This window comes from Arachis duranensis, chromosome 4 (genome assembly GCF_000817695.3).
Source record: "Arachis duranensis cultivar V14167 chromosome 4, aradu.V14167.gnm2.J7QH, whole genome shotgun sequence".
In the NCBI taxonomy this organism is placed as follows: domain Eukaryota; kingdom Viridiplantae; phylum Streptophyta; class Magnoliopsida; order Fabales; family Fabaceae; genus Arachis; species Arachis duranensis.
Genome location: NC_029775.3, coordinates 38,551,633 through 38,558,536, shown reverse-complemented (window position 1 = coordinate 38,558,536; position 6,904 = coordinate 38,551,633). Strand labels below are relative to the sequence as shown.

Genomic DNA, 6,904 nt, shown 5'->3' with positions numbered 1-6,904 from the left:
ATGGTTCTTCCTTGCTTCCTTTGCCCTGAAAACGAGCAATTAAAGTGCATCAAAGTTCTAGCCAAAGTCATGAGATTATGCATCATCAATTTATCATGAAATTCTATCACAAAAGTTACTTGAATCAAGGTGTGAGTGTAATTTCATCCAAAACTTGCCTTATTCACTAAGAAAATGCATGAAACTACCCTAAAACAGCAAAGAAAAGGTCAGTGAAACTGGCCTAGATGACCTGGCATCACAACACCAAACTTAAAGCTTGCTTGTCCCTAAGCAAGAACTGAAGCATAAGAAGAATGAAATGAAATAACAAGAAGATAAGATAGAAATAGCATTCTTGGTTTATGGGGTTTCATGCATAGCAACATAGGTTCTTTCCCTCTAGGTTTCAAGCCTTTATCAAATCCTTAGTCACCTTCTTGATTGTATCCTTTGAGATTTCTTTCTTATTGATCCTTCCTTCTTTTTCAAAGTTATTTTTCTTTTTGCTAAGTGCTTTGTAAGATGGCGACTCTTTATGATAAGCTTTCAGCCAACACTCCCAAACTCTTTCCCTCATACATACACATCATAGGCATATGGTTTGTTATTTTTCCTTTCTTGAGACCTTGGTGTCCAGCACCTCTTTGGGTTACTAAGTGTTTTGTATCAAAGGTTACTCTTGATAGTGGACTTTCAGCTGATAATCCCGGATTAGTTAATCCAAGTTACCAAGTGATAATGCATGCCTAAGAGCTTATTCATCCAAGTATATCCTTTGTACATAAACACCACAGACACATGCCTCAGTTTTGAAACCCTTGATGCCTAGCATTGTTTCTTATTGTGTTTCTTTCCTTTTCACTTATATTACTCTTTCTCTTTTCTTTTTGGGATCTTATTGTTTAGCTAGTCTGAAAGGGTGTGTCTCAAACAAAGGACTTAGGATAGATAGTTGCTTTCTTTCCTTCTTTGGTGAACCAACTTAGCTTACTAAAACCTACCACAAACATTTAGAATGCACTTCATAAAGTAGCTCCACTCTTATTCTTTTCATAACATTTTCTTTTTGATTAACTTAAAGAGACAAGCATACAAGTAAGAAGGGTGAAAGTGAATACTTAAGACATTAAGCTAGCACAATAAAACTGTGAATAAAGGGGAACAAGTAAAAGATGCAGGTTCTATTCAATCATTTTTCACTTAGAGTTTTGCAGTTTGAGATGGGTTGAAACAACCTCATGATGTCTTCCATGGTATTCTCGTCCTAATAATTGCATCCCTGTCTGTTTCCTTGGATGATGGGGTATGCTCATTCCCTGAGATTGATTGAATTCCTGCAATACTATTAAAAGTCGCTTGTTCTCCAAGAACTTTGAAGAGGGTTAGCATGCATATATGTTTGTGATCTTCAGAACTTAACATGATGTATGAACACCAAACTTAGTTCTTTGCTTACTTGACAAATTGGATGCATGTAAGAACCTTGTGTGCTTTTTATTAAGAAACAACTATGTGCTAAAGAAAAATATAATCTATATATATTAGAGCCCTATATTCACCCTTGAATTGTTTTTGGTGTGTAACACCAAACTTAGTTCCTCACACTATAGAGAATCCAACATGAAATTTTTATTGAAAGACATATGAAAAGAGAATTACCTCAGGTTGGGTTGCCTCCCAACAAAGCACTTTTTTTAACGTTGCTAGCTCGACAATTCTTTCCTTAGTTGAGGTTGTACTTCTGTTTGGGGTTCTCCCCCATGCTGCCCAAGTAATGTTTGAGTCTTTGTCCATTCACAATAAATCTTTTCTTTGAGCCTTCTTCCATTATTTCTATGTGTCCATAAGGTGAGACTTTTGTGACTAGGAAGGGTCCCGACCATCTTGATTTGAGTTTCCCAGGAAAGAGTTTCAGTCTAGAGTTGTAGAGAAGCATATGTTTCTATTCTTCGAAACTTCTAGGTACCAAATTGAGATCATGTCTCCTTTTTGCTTTTTCCTTATAGATTTTGGTATTTTCATAGGCTTGAGATCGAAATTCTTCCAATTTTTGAAGCTGTAGAACCCTTTTTTCACCAGCAGCAGTGCTGTCTAGGTTTAGTGTTTTAAGGGCCCAGGAGGCCTTGTGCTCCAGCTCTAACGACAAGTGACAAGCCTTACCAAACACCAGTTGATATGGGGACATCCCAATTGGTGTTTTGAAAGCTGTCCTGTATGCCCAAAGAGCATCATCTAGCTTCTTCGCCCAGTCCTTTCTTGATGATGTTCTGTTGGTTGGATTTCTTCTTGGACAGGTTCTTCCTCCTGTGCTTCTTCTAATGCCCTCTTCCTTAGATGGGGTCTTTTTTGCTGTTGAGCTAGAGTCACATGGGTTATGCGTTGGAGTGTAAGTGATCTCTCAAGACCTACCCAAGTTGGATTGCTATCTTCAAAGACAACCTTAGCTTTCATGCATAATCTAAGGATAGTGTTGGGGTACCAAAGTCTACCACCCGAGTCTTTCTTCTCGGCTGATTCTTGAATTTCTTCAGCTATAATTTCATGCACATTGATGCTTCCACCCCTTATTAGACAATGTACCATGGTAGCTCGAGCAATATTGACCTCAGAATTGTTTGCGGCTGGAAGGATAGATCATCTCACAAGCTCAAACCATCCCTTGGCTTCTGGGATGAGGTCTCCTCTCCTGATGAACCGGGGCCTCATATCCCACAATGCATATGTCACCTACAATTTCTTCCAATTCATCATTGTCGGGGCCATTGTTCATTCTTTCTTGGTACCCGAGCTCAACAAATTGTGGTGCTTTCAGATGAAGTGTTCTAATTATAGCATTTGGGCTGAAATCTACCTCCATTCCTCTTACATGGCTTTTGAAGGTGTGGGTTATGGTCTTGTCTTGTCTAACCACATTTGCATAAAATTCCCTAATGAGAGTTGCATTTACCCTTGCTTCCGGGTTAGTGAGCTTTTGCCAACCCATTCTCTCAATCTTCTCCCAAATTTGTGGACATTCATCTTTATTGAACTGGAATGTTGATTCGGGCAGTATCTTCTTGTCCTTTATTCGTTCAAAGTCGAGCTCATGGAAGGCTGTTTTGAATCTCCCAACGTCAAAGGAAGGCTGCTCCATGGGTTCCTTTCCTCTTTTCCTTTTGGAACTTGATGATGTCATGAGTGAGATTTGAATTGCGAAGATAGAAAAGATTAGGGGTTTGAAGATAGAGTTCGGTTGGGTTGAGGCTGAATGTGTTTTGGAGAAATGTGTTTTGAGATAAGGAAGAGAAGTGGGTTGGATGAATATTTCAGAAGGACTAGATTGGTGAGGGTTCTTTATATAGATTGGTGGTGATAGTTGAATGGTGTAGATCAATGGCACGGCCTTGATAGTGAACGGTTGGGGTTTGGTGCAAGGTGAGCACAAGGATCAACTCCTTTTTAGGGTCTTGGTTCGGTCTTCGAAATGATCTATTCCCAATGTTGCATGGCAACACTTCCAAGGACATTCCCCATGAAAACAAGTGTGAAATTCCCTTGGCCGAATCTTACTTCTTTAATTCCCCCATCAAGTACCATCAATGTACTTTTTGATTCCCTGTATACGAAAAGAAAATGTAATGGGTTATTTGAAATTTTTGGTGGGAAAAATTTGTGAACTAACAAAATATTTATTTTTCTTTTGTTTTTGCATGACTAAATGCTTTCCATGAATGTAAATCAATCAACCATTAAGCTTCTCATGCATGCACGTTGGTACACCAAACTTGTTTGTGATCACATGGTGCATCAAGTTTGGAGAATAAATCTTCCTCATAGGGTGTGTTCAAACCTCACTTGATGTGTTTTGAACACCAAACTTATCATGTACTATATGTTGCATGTAGAGGAGCTTTATTTTAGTTGTTAAAATTGATTTGAAATTCTATGGAAATTGTCTTATTACTATTATTAGAGATTTAAGAAAAGAGGTATAGAACATGGGTTGCCTCCCATGAAGTGCTTCTTTAACGTCATTAGCTTGACGGTTGACCCTTTTCAGGGTGGTTGGTGGTGCTTGAAATCCTCTCCTCTTGCAGTGAACTTATGTCCATTGGCTTTGTTGATAAGCTCCATATGCTCCAAAGATCAGATTTTGTTGATAGTGTACATAGGAGGCAGCTGAGATGGAATAGTAGGGAGGTGAGGTGGTATAGATGGAAAGTATGTAGAAATCACTTCATCACCTGGCGAGAAACTTTCTGTAGGAGTTTTCTTATTTCTCCATCTCCTCGGAACTTTCTTCTTTGTATCTTTTGATGCTTTCTTGTTCTCTATAGCTCCTTTCCCTAAGGGATCCTTGTTGTTTCCACTGCATGAATTTGGTGGTTCTGGTTCCCTTTGGATTACCCTTGAATGAGATTCTTCTTGAATATGTGACTTCCCATCCAATATGGTTTCCAATTGTGTTGTTTGTGCCTCACTACTTGTTTCTTGCATCAGTGCTTCATTCTGCTCTTCTCTTGATTCTTTGCTCTCTTGACTTGATTCTTGTGAGAGGTTCAAAACATTGAAAGTGAGCTGCTCATCATGTATTCTCAGCACTAGCTCTCCTCGCTCTACATCTATGAGTGCTCTGGCTGTGGCTAGGAATGGTCTTCCAAGAATGATGGGATAGATAGGATTCTCATCCATTTTGAGAACAACAAAATATGTGGGAAGATAGTAGCTCCCAACCTTAACCAGCACATTTTCAACCACTCCTATTGCTTATTTTTTAGTTTTGTTAGCCAATCTGATAATTACATTAGTAGGAGTTAGTTCATTGATTTGGAGCTTCTTCATGAGGGAGAGAGGCATTAAGTTGATGCTTGCTCCTAAGTCACAAAGCCCTTTGTCAATCATTGTTCCTCCTATGGCACAAGGAATGTGGAAACTCCCTAGATCCTCCTTCTTTGTGGGTGGCCCTGGTTGAATGAGAGCACTGCAATCCCTGTTCATCTTTATTATTTGTCCACCCTTCAATGGACTTATTTTGGCTAGTAGCTGATTTATATACTTGATGTAGAAAGGCATTTGCTGGAGGGCTTTGATAAATGGTATATTTACATCAAGAAATGCAAACATATCAAGGAACCTTGAGTACATTCTCCCTGCTACACCACCTTTAAGCCTGTGGGGAAAAGGTGCATATGGGTTCAACACCTCCTTCTTCTTTAGCTCTTCCTTGGCTGTAAGTTGAGTTGTATAGCTTCCTTCTTCCTGGCTTTCCTTTTGGTTATTTTGGAGGTGTTCTACTTCATTCATGCTCCCCTCATTACTTGTGGTTATCATTTTGCATTCTTCCCATCTCACCTTCTTTGTTTCTCCTCTTGGATTCTTTTCTGTATCACTGGGGAATCCATCAGTGTGTTTGCAAATTTGTTGAGATAAATACCCTACTTGGGACTCCAATCTCTTGATGTTTTCTCCTTGGTTCTTGATATTGGCTCGCACTTCTTCCTTAAACACTTTGTTGTCTTCGACTTCTCTGCATAAGTTTTCAAGTAGAGCTTCGATCTTTGAGAGCCTATCATCTGTTGATGATGGTGGGTTGAGATTAGGTGGTTGAGAAGGTGGGTTAGATGGATGTTAGTAACATCTTTGTGAGGTGTTTTGATGAGTAGCATTGTTGTTGGAGTTGAGGTTGTGGCGTCTCTGATCTTGCCCTTGGTCTTGTTGGTTTCCCAATCCAAAGTTGGGGTGATTTCTCCATCCAGAATTGTAGGTTTTGGAGTATGGATCATGGACTTGTCTAGGTGAGTTTCCAATATAGTTGGCTTGCTCCCAATAACCTTCTTCTCCTATGTTTACTCCTTCTTGAGCTGATAATGAGGTGATGGCTACTGCAACTTGGTTCTCCTCTACCTTCTTGGTCAGATCTGCTAGATGCTTGGTGATCATCTTGTTTTGAGCTAAGAATGCATCCATGTGGTTCAGCTCCATTACTCCTCTCGTGTTACTTCTTTCAGAGGCATAGAAGTAGTCATTTTCAGCAACTGTTTCAATGACATCTATGGCTTCTTCAATGGTTTTCTTCTTGTTTAGAGAGCCTCCTGATGAATGATCCACAGCCTTCTTTGACTCATAGAAAAGACCTTCATAGAAGATGTGAAGTTGAACCCACTCATTAAACATCTCTGGTGGGCATCTCCTTGTTAGGTCTTTGAATCTCTCCCATGCTTCATAAAGTGTCTCACCATCTTGTTGTCTAAAAGTTTGCACCTCAGTTTTTAGCCTATTGATCTTTTGAGGTGGGTAAAATCTTGCTAAAAACTTGTTCACCACTTCTTCCCAATTAGTTAAGCTCTCCTTTGGGAATGATTCAAGCCATTTGGATGCCTTGTCCCTGAGTGAGAAAGAGAACAAGAGCAACCTATAGACATCTGGGTGGACTCCATTGGATTTCACTATGTCACAAATCCTCAAGAAGGTGGTCAAATGTTGATTAGGATCTTCTTGAGCACCTCCTCCAAATGAGCAATTATTCTGCACAAGAGTGATGAGCTGGGGTTTTAGCTCGAAATTGTTGGCATGTATGGTGGGCTTCTGAATGCTGCTTCCACAGTTTCCAGGATTAGGATTGATATATGATCCTAAGACTCTCCTTTCTTGCCCAGCCCTGTTTCCATGGCATTCTCTGACTTGATTATGAGCTTCTTCTTCAAGATTGTTCTCCAAATTCTCTTCCATTTTGGGTTCAAAATACTCTTCCTCTCCTTCCTCAGCACCAATAATCCTTTTCCCTCTTGCTTCCCTTCTTAGTCTCCAAAGGGTTCTTTCAGGTTCTGAATCAAAGGATGTTGAAATCCCTTCTCTTCTCCCTGTCATACAACAAACAGATTGCACAACAGGAGATAAAATGAAGAAACTATTCTTGTTAGAGTAATTGTTAGTGTGAGTGATG

General features: G+C 39.6%; 1 non-coding gene across 1 annotated transcript; it reads left to right on the top strand.

The window, feature by feature from the left end:
- Positions 1-6,129: 6,129 nt before the first annotated feature.
- LOC127746902 (small nucleolar RNA R71) lies at positions 6,130-6,237 on the top strand. The gene has a single exon (XR_008008714.1). It is a non-coding gene; the product is annotated as a small nucleolar RNA R71 (small nucleolar RNA).
- Positions 6,238-6,904: the final 667 nt, after the last annotated feature.